The following is a 10,141-nucleotide window of genomic DNA, read 5'->3' on the forward strand; positions in this document are numbered from 1 at the left end:
GGGAGGGCCGCGGGGCGGAGCGCCGCTGCGGGGGAGGGGGGGGGGGAGGGGGCTCGCCGCTCTCGCGAGGCTGCCGCTGCTCTCGCGAGACAATCCGTCGGCTCCTCTCCGACGGGCGGGCCCGGGCGGCTCCGAACGGTCACCGTCGCGGAGGGCGGGGCGGGGAGGGCGGGGAAGGCGCGCGGGAGGAGAGGGCGGCGCTCATTGGCGGAGGGCGACGCCGCGGGGAGGTGGGCGTGGCGAAGTCGGGCGGGCGGTGCCGCCTGACAGGGGCGGCGGTGGGGCCGGGGGCGGCGGGTCTGCCTGCGGGGCGCCTGGTGCGGGCACGGCTGCCTTCGTGTGGGGACTTTTTGGCAGGTGTCGTCCTGTCCCGCCCCCCCCGTGGATATCCCACTCCTTGGGCTTGTGGCAGATGCTTCATTAGGGTTAAAGCGCGGGTTTCGGCCCCCACGGGGGGAAGCGTGAGTGGGCCTAGCAGCATGCGGCCTGTGGAAAACGGGGCATTGCCCCAGGCCGGCCCCCAGACTACCCCGTGTTCTGGCTACCTGTTATTAACCTTGCTGTGCACAGCTAAAAAAAGGAAAGGTAGTTTGTTCCTTTTCCTATTTGTTACCCTTTGAAGTCTCCCGGATGTCAATTCTGCCCTTCTGAATCATATCACCAGTAGGCGTAGCCCTCCACGGCAGAATGGCATGATGCAAGACATTTTTATTTATTTATGGTTTGTGTTTTAGTCGCAATGCATGCCTGAGAAATGAGGGTACCACCTGAGGCAGTGCTTACAAGAGCCCAGGCTTAAATGCAGGTCATTCGGGAAAAGGCAGTTGCTGTAAAGGGGAAGAATGTTTTGAAAATGTCAAATTCCATGCGTTAGGAGCAGCATAGTGCCTCTGAAAGTTAGGCTGGTCAGCCAGAAAACAATCTAGGTCCCAGTCACCAGGAGACTAACTGATAATGTAGTGGATGAAACAAATCTGGATCAAGACATGCCTTGCTCAAGATCCCCCGGAGGAAGTACGTGGCATAGCCCGGAAGAGAATTGCTTTTAGGTGACTCTTAAACTGTCCTCTTAATAGCAGGGCATCTTGTGATGCACGTTTTGCATCCAGCTCCACTTACCTCTATCATCACTGTTTTCCTGCAGGTGCCTTTATGTAGCATGTGCCCTCAGGGCACAGAAGCAACTGTAAGAGTAGTTTCACCGTTTTTGTCTCTTGAGTTTGTTACAACCACTTCCCGTTGGGACTATGCATGCTCATATAAGTCTTTTTTAAATGTCCTGATCAGAATTAGGTATACACACCTAGAGAAGATGTTACATAACAGCAACACAATAAACAATGATTGCAACATGACTGTGCAATATGAACCAGGCCTTTCCAAAATTACAGTATAGTCAAAATGCAGACAAAACAAAGATAAGATGAGAAGGGAAAGATTGCCATTTGTTAATATGAAGAATATGGCTTCCACATTTCAATATAATTTAAATCTTATTTCTCCTCCAAAGTAATTCCTTTGCCAAATGAAGACAACCTCTTATGTTAATATTTTTTTTCCATTCTGTGACTGTTAAGATCAAGTCATCTGAAAATATTTAGTTTTGACTCTTGTAAAAAGTTTACAAAATGGAGGTAAAAATTAATTTTGTACTGAAACAGAGTTTTCATTTTTGAAATGTTACAAGAGTACTTTTCAACAAATTTAGTGCTGTTTTCAAAAACCAAAATTTCTCTGCAAACTGTTTTTGAGGAAGTGGCATTTCTTCTTTCAAGAAAGAAGAAAAACAACTCTTACTGTATCCATTACTGCAGATTGCTCTAGATTAACTTCTGTAATTACTGCTTTTGTGCTTCCCGATGCTGGCCTTATGCTTATAGCAGCCCTGGACCACCAGCCTCTTGCCTTCTCTTCATCTAGAGTTGTTACTAATGCACATTTTAATTTGAAAGCCAGAAAAGCACTGACTCGCCCTTAGAAACTGTTCAGTCTGGCACACCATGCTGAAGAAAAAATAAAATCACTCTCCTACCAAGTGATCACAATTCTCACATCAAGTAGCTTTATTTTACACTGTGAGCTTACAACCAAAACACGGCAGCATAGGTGTATCGCTAGTTGTAACTTTATTACTAAAAGCTGAATTTGGAGTCTGAGCCTTTTCTTTGTGCAGATTTATGACCCAGTGAGGGCATCTGCTATACAGAAATTCATCCGTAGCTCCTCCCTTCATGTCTGAGGTCTGTTCTGTGACTGTCCAAGGTGGAGACAATTACTATTTTTTTAGTGCAAATTTTCTGTTTCCATGCATAATGTACAAAATGAAGTTTTGCTAAAAATTAGTCTTTGAACTTACACTGAGAACTAATTTAGAGGTTTGTTAAGTGCTTATAATGTTAACTCTAGGTGGGTTACAGCCAGAAGGAAGACAGGTGGAGAAACTGAGTTTAGCATAAGAGTTAGCCACCCCGTTGCTTAATTGGGTCATCTTAGCTATCTCACATACATGTATCTCTTCTGTTAGTCCGGCAGTGAAGTAACAGTTGTGCAGAAGAGCAATCACCCTTGTTGGAAAGTTCACATCTGTGTGTTGCAGCAGCCTTGAATGCATCTTCGACCAACCACAACATCATGCAGAGGTGTGAAGGCCCCCAAAATAACTTGTGCTGTGCAGGGAAGAGCTCAGCATTATCCAAAGCACTCATTTCATGGTGTTTTTTTTTTCTAAGGTCCTATCAGTCCTCTGATTTTAGGTATTGATGCTATCATTAAATAATAGTGGAAGTTGTTCAGGTGCCTGCTAATCCATTTTTAGTATTTCCACCTGAGCAATATGTTGCCATCTTTATCTCAGTGCAAGAAGGATGACCCTTTTCATTGACATGTTTATCTTGAAGGTGGTAACAAATTTTAATTATTTAAACACTGTTCTTGTAATCTGATTTAGCACTTACCTTAATCATTTGAAGGGTGGAAGAAATTTTAGAAGAATGTGAAGAGTACATTACATTAGAATCAATCTAAAATTACATTTTTATAATCAGGCCTTTAAAAGTGGAACATGGCTCTTGTTTAACTTGCAGAGAAATTCTCTCTATATACCTATGAGAATATGATTTCTTTATCTCAAATGGTGACTTTTTCCTTTGTAAGGCTTGATTGTGCTCCACCAAAGCCAGGAACCAAGTTGTATTTTTTTTTTTAAAGTAAACATCACTTCCAAGGAATCATACATACATATTCTCAGGTCTTCCTTACATATTCCCTCACCCCTGCGATCCTCAGTAGTATTTCACCACTGAAATACACAAGCATAAAGAAGGAAAAAAAAAAGTTTTTCTATCACAGCAGGAAACCGAATGACCACATCCTGGTCCACAGAACACCTAAATACTTGACTGCAAACACAGGAGCAAGCATTTCAGGGCTTGACCTCACTGTACTGCAGAAAAAAAGAAACCAAAGAGTTTTGCATATTGTGGTGGGAAAAAGTGAGTTCTCTTCTTTTAAAACCCGGAATCAGGGGCCAGGGTTGTTGGTTTTTTGGTTGTTTTTTTTTTTTTGGTTTTTTTTTTTCCAGTGGGTACAGTGAAAGGCTGTGGAGTGTCAAGGCAAGAAGGAAAACAGGCAGCATAAAGTCATTTGCTTGTTCACTCATGGAAACTCATTGCTTAGAACATTTGGCTGGGCTGTGTTCAAATTTAATTTCTGTTGCATTTAAATGCCACCACAAACAGAGTAAATGCTAAAATATGACAGTCTAAACAGCTCAACAGTTTCAAAATTAAATCAGATTGAAGCACTTTCAAATAATCTTGCAAGCAGGAAGAAAAAGAGGTGTCGAGGTACTATCTCTACCCTATGTTCTCTATTACTGACCTGACTTAACAGACAAAACCCTTGCTGACGGGCACAGCTTAACCCATGCTCTCCCTTAGAGCTCTGTGTATCACTTTCCGTCCCATCAGCAGACTCCCCCACCACTTGTTGCACAAGATCTGCCCCTAGCGCTGGCGGGCTCAGAGTGGACTGTTTACAGGCAGAGTGCTGAGGACTGGCAGGAGATGATGAGGTTGCTGTAATGAGCGCATCATGTAGTGGCACATTTTAAAAACAGGTCTAACCAGACAATGCACATAATAACCAACGTTAATGCTGTCCAACCAGCACCGGCTTCCCTTTCAGTACCTGACCCACTTCGAGATTGTTGGAATAACACATCGAATAATAATGAAGTCCTTAACAGACTAAGTCAAGTCTGGGTTCAAGTGCGAACTCAAATCTCTAATGCATGCCTTTGACAGTCATCTTACACAATATGGCTGCAAAATACACCAGCAAACTGATGGCCTGTAATTCACCAGCACTGCAGCTTCTCTTACGGCAGCAATTGCTGTAATTACTGTACCATCAGCTGCTTTTGCACCCTAACTGTGTCAAACAAGGACTAGAGCAGTACAATGTACCTGTATAAATGCCTGTGTCCTCACTACAGTGCTACTGCTAGAACAGGGGATGCTATTGCATTGAGAAAAGGCAGACTTCTTGTTACAGCCACATTTTCTAGCTGTGAGACCGCTGCCTCACTGCCAAGTCGGGAGTTTTCACAGGCTTTCAGGAGCGTGACAGGAGATTTGGTTGGAGCAAATCTTTTGTGCAGTGCTCACATTACAAAAAAAAAATAATCATGCTACAGCAGTTGCAGTCAACAGTGAAAGCTGCAATGGTGAGGTTAGACAAATGGTTCAGGTTCAGAAATTTTTCCTACTGCATCACAACAGTCTGCTCTTAGAGATGAACAAATGTGTACATGTGTCAGAAGAAGGCCTAAAAAAGCCATCTTTAAAACACTCACGGCAAATTTTCAGGGAAAAAAGTTTCTGGTACAAACCATGGAAGAAAATATTGTGCACAAACCCAAGTAAAAGTTAAAAGATGGCGCCAGTACCATCATACTGTACAAACACCTGCCAAAAGGTTAGGGGTGACCTGATCTTGGTGTATAAAGCACCCACGTGGGAAAGTGGTTTCTGAGAGTACTGCCATTTAAATCAAGTAGGAAAAGACAGTTCAACAAAACGGTTGGAAAATGAAGCAAGATCAAAACCAATGCCACACCAAAAGTAATTATTCCTTGAAACTATTTACCTACATGTGCAACAGATCCTTCATGATTCAATCTGTCAAATGAAGCTCAGTAACTTGCTAAATACCAAGACAGAATGAGAACGGGGCGAGTTTTGTCAGGACTAGCTAACACCACTTTCTTCCAAAACAGAAGCTCCAGATTTACTGAGGCACTTCAGTAGTAAAACCATCTTGGCTCCTGGCACCATAGGCAGATGCAGGTGGGTAATGTAGGTGTTTGGTAGCACTCACTTCTTTGCTGTGGCACTCACGATGCTGGCCCTGGAGAACGTCTGCTCTGAGATGGTTGATGAATTTTTATTCTTAGGAGAGCTCATTTCTTAGTACCTATTCAGTGTCTTTGGGACTGGAGGAAGTTGCTTTGAAAGTTGAGGGAGAAACATGTTTCAGAGTTTTCATAGTTATACTCACCAGAGATTACTTTATTTGTGGCTGTTACTGACTTTCATGCCTCACCTATTTTGACGTTTCCTGTTCACTAAGTGACAGAGAATTGGTCACCTTGCATACTTAAAATGCCTGTACATTTGTGGCCTTTTCAGATTCAGGTAAAAACTCTTTTTAAGTTTCCCACATGGGAATTTCCTCCTTCTAAAATATATGCATTGTTTTAAAAATTACAATGCACTGGAGAAGTCTCTAGCTGGCTGTAGTTTGCATATTTTCCAGGTCCTTCACACTGCTGTAGAAAGCCTTGTGCAGCAGAGTGACTAATCTTCAGTCTTGGTCAGGTATTTACTGGAGAAGCAGCTGTGCCAGTTTAAGGTGTGACTGACATCCAGGTGTTTGTCATTGCTCCACAGCAGCTGTACAGACAGCCCTATTGCATAGCATAAAAGACTGTATAAAAAAAATCGGTCTTTAAACTCCAGTGGAAAGTCAGGTGGGGGAACTCACATCACTCCTACTGGCACTTACTAACCTGCTGCCCTTCTGCTGTAATACGTGAGGAGTGCCCAGCTGATTTATTCTGACATCTGAGCTGTACCAGGAAGAGAGTAATTTCCACTTTATGGTGGGAATGGATGTCTTCAAGTGCCACAAAGCCATTTTTACAATGACCGCGTGACTGTAGCCTCAGAAAACAGTCATTATTTTAGAGGCTGCCAGTAAACATCCTCTTCCAGACGTGGCTCTGCAGGCTAAAGATGCCAGGCATCTGGAATGGGCATTCCCAGAAATCCTGGCTCTTCCCATAGCTCCATAAATTGGAATTGTGCTGCTGTTTTCCTATCTGCTCAAGACAAAGCATGCTGGTTCGTGCAAGCCTGCCTTTGTCAGCTGGTTGAACTTACCCAGCAGAACTGGCCTGAAGCAAACTAGCTGCATTTATTCCCCTGGATACACCTTTTTGGCAGAGTTGTGCCAGTGGTAACTCCTAGAGGTAGACAGAGCAAGACTTTCAGTAGTCAAAAGGTGTTTGTGAAATGGTAATGGCACATGACCACCAAGCAGTTGAGCACATCACGACAACCATCGTAAAAAATGTGAAACATCCATGAAAAACACAACTGTCCTTCAGCCATTAAACAGCTCTCAACTCACAAGCTGGAGTTCAGTGCAAAAAGTGATCTTTTAACAAATTTTATACAATGACAATAAATTCAGACAAGATGCTTCTCGAAACTGTAAGGTTATTGCTGTTACCTTTACTACACTGTTATCTAAGGGCCAACTAACAGTACTCGCATCCGTCACTAGTCAAGCACAAAAAAATAGACACTCTTCTACAAAACAGCTCGCAAATTGTAGATAAGGCAGGTTATGGGGAAGGTGTGGCATGAAGGAAGGTGTGTTTTCAGGAATGTGATTATGGTTCTTGGACTTTCAGTCTGAAAGGAGGCCTAAAGCAAATAAGAAAAAAAAAATCACATACTAAATAACTTGAACCTGCTGTGAACATGCATGAGACCACCTATGTATGCATGTGTCTTTCATGCAGAGTCCAGTGGGCTGGGTAAACGAGGTCCACATGTGAGCCTGGCTTTTTGAACTGTCATGACATGGATGCAAGGTAAGGATAAGCTTTTGATGCCCATAAGTTAGTTGTTTTACCTTCAGGAAATACCTAAATAAATAATGTCCTGGTAAGAGGGGCATGGTATGTTAATACTGGGTAGCACAGACCCACTCCCGTGAAATGGCTACAGTTTCTCAAGACATTATAATACAAAGTGCAGAAAAAACCAAGACCATAAAGGATAAAGAGCTACATACACTAGAATAAAAATCTGTATACAAGACCATTCTCCCAGGATAGGTGTATCAGATGTATGGCAAAATCTTCCTAATAGAAATGCAGCATATATTAACAAAAGTGCATTGTTACTAACGTACTTCGCACAAGCCTGTGGTGCCGATTAAAAAAAAAAATATTTGAACAAACAGTAACAGCTTTTCCAGGTGATACTCAGGTTGGCAATTTCTTACTGTCTCTTGCTGATCCAAATTCTTTCTAGGGAGTGAAATTGCTTGTGGCCACATCTCAAGGCTTATTTGGCTCCAGCTACCTGGCTAGGTGATGTTTTATTCATGTCATTACTAAAATCACTAATTTGATTTAAAATGGTGTTGGAAAGTCTGCAGATTCTTCCCGTGTAGCATAAGCCAAGCAATATTATTCAAATGAGCTAAGCTGAAATTCATTGAAAGATGCAAATGACCTACGTTGAAAATGAGCACTCTTAAATAATATTTTATTGCACATATCCATGGTGTTCCTTAATTTGAGCAAACAGCAAGTTTGATACCACTGTAAAGAAAATCTGAATCTGTAAAACACTTCTGTTTCAGTATGGAGAGAGAATATTAGTAGTAAATTTAAGACAGACAATAAGAATTGTTTCTGGAATATATTTTCTTCTTAGTTCAATGGGATCCTGACATGTCTAGGTGGGAGTGGAGGAATGAAAAAAATCCTGCAAATTGCTTAAGTATAATCTCCCTCACCTACTTTTCTGGTTCTTCTAATTGAGAAATTATAACACCTAGGGACAGGAACATGCTATCATCAGAAACCTTTTTCAACCAATAATATGGATTTAGTTATATGCTTTATTACTTTCTGTTGGTTTCAGAACTGTAGTATAAAAATTAAAAAGGAGGTGAAAATACAAACCAATCACAGTATTCGACAATTTTCAAAATGATACAGTTTCATTTTTGGTCAATATTACCTACCATTTCCTTCAATTTTACTTGAAAGGCCATTGTGAGGGGTATTTCTGACGACTCCAATGTGCAGGACAACTGTATGTACACACATATATTAGCAACACTTCCTATTTGCCTGTGAAAAAACAGTGGTGATTGCAGAGGCTCCAGCCCCTGTTCCTTGAGTCACTGGGCAAATATTTCCTCCAAGTTCAAGAGGTGCAGTGGCAGGGCCGGTCCCCTCCGGGGAGGGCTGTCAGGGTACCACCGGGATGCTGGCACCCAGGTCACCGATGCACCGGGAGGCAGCAGGGCTTTCTCTCCAGACGCCCCTCTCCCCCTGGAGCCTTGAGTCCTCCCGGTGGGGTCAAGGGGGCTGGCAGCCCCTGGGCAGAGAGGTCCAGCTCCCCTGCCTCTCAGCAGCAGGTTAGCAGGGGAAGGGCCACCACCACCCTCCTGCAGCCCTCTGCAAAACGCACCCACCAGCAGCAGCCAGCGGCGGGGCGAGGCCAAGGTATGCCAGTGCCTGGCTTTGTCTGCTGCTCTCTCTGCTCTCTAGAGGGTCCGACCAAGCCCAAGCTGACCTACAAGCCTGGCAGCCAGGTCTCAGACCTCCTGAGCCGTTTTTAGCATGTCCAGTGCCAGATCCAGGCACCGAGTGCTTTCCAGCCAAACACAGGTACTGAGCAGGTTTTCCTTTTTTTTTTCTTTTCCATTTTCTAAAACACAATCTTTGAACTAGGCACCAGAGTTCCCCCCAAGAAGGCAGTGTGCTTTTGTGACCTTGCCATCAATCTGCCTGTCCCTAAGAAGGCTCTTAATTAATTGCAAGGGATTTGCATTCACCTTAGCTAAAGACCTTCAAGAATTCTCCTCCTCAAAGATTTCCAATTTTATCTTATTTTCAAATCAAGTGGGCATCTTAGCAGAACAAGAATTTAACAAATGTGTGCATTAATGACAGAGATGCGGGATGAATGTTAACTTCAAACCTTGTCTCTAGTACCAGATTGTTCAGGAAAATAAAAACAAGTAAATTCTGGGATAGTCCCAAGATGTCTTAAAAATTACAGGAGCTATGCTTGTGCTAATTTAGCCATTTCATTGTCAAAATGCTATCACAGTTTAGCAACGCCTAGACATCAGGCAACAGTTCAGCAAACCTCATTGAGTCTGCAGATTTCTTAAAAGCAGGAATGCCAACGATTTTTCTTCTACCAAATTAGGCAGAGTCAGCCAAATGGAAAGGTGTAAATCCTGTCCTCTTGTGTACTCAGTGCCTCTAGTTGTTCTCAGGACCTAGCAAGAGATTGAAGTTGCCTGCTATTAGCAACTAGAAAAAGCCCGAGGCAGAACGCCAGTTTCTAAATTAAACAAACAAAAATCCTTTTCTTGTTAGCTTTTAAAGACATGTATATTTCTTTCACACCTAGCACTCAATACATAGTCAAGTTTAAGTGAGTGGCTGGAAAAGTACCAAAGAGTTACATATACTTACATTGCTAAAAGAAAGACTGCATTTTTTAACACATCCCAAGGATCTATGAAGACATCCCTCGCTCTGTCTCCAGGCCAGCTGGACTATTAGTTGGGAATATTTTTGATCAAAGTGGAAAGTCCTAAAGATGATTTCACAAGCCCCATCAATCAGCCTAATTCTGGCCCAGTTGCCATAGCAGAAACGTGTCTAAAGAATTTTCCAATTAGTTAAAAGGGTGATTAATGTCCTTGTAGATTTTCACTCAGGGAGAGTGGCATGGTTTTGGTTTTGGGGGTTTTTTTATCATTATTTTTTATTTAATGCTGCTTTCACATTTTGGAATTGCCCTGACTTCAAAGA

Source organism: Falco cherrug, chromosome 11 (genome assembly GCF_023634085.1).
Source record: "Falco cherrug isolate bFalChe1 chromosome 11, bFalChe1.pri, whole genome shotgun sequence".
Lineage (NCBI taxonomy): Eukaryota > Metazoa > Chordata > Aves > Falconiformes > Falconidae > Falco > Falco cherrug.